We start from the raw sequence: 222 nt of genomic DNA on the forward strand, positions 1-222 counted from the left end.
AGAAAATACCCTGTTTATTATTCACGTCATTCCTGTGATTTGTCCGCTGGGGGAGGGAAAGTTCGTCTAAAAAGACCACAAAAATCTTTCTCTAGCCCTTTAGTCCCAATTGATGGGCTGTTTTATACAACAGTGCCATCTACTGGAGTGACTCAGAATCACAAGACATGCCAGAAATTCTCAGTCTTAGTTTTCTGCTACACTTTTAAAATGAGTTAAAAA

This window comes from Galeopterus variegatus, unplaced genomic scaffold (genome assembly GCF_000696425.1).
Source record: "Galeopterus variegatus unplaced genomic scaffold, G_variegatus-3.0.2 Scaffold5355, whole genome shotgun sequence".
NCBI lineage: Eukaryota > Metazoa > Chordata > Mammalia > Dermoptera > Cynocephalidae > Galeopterus > Galeopterus variegatus.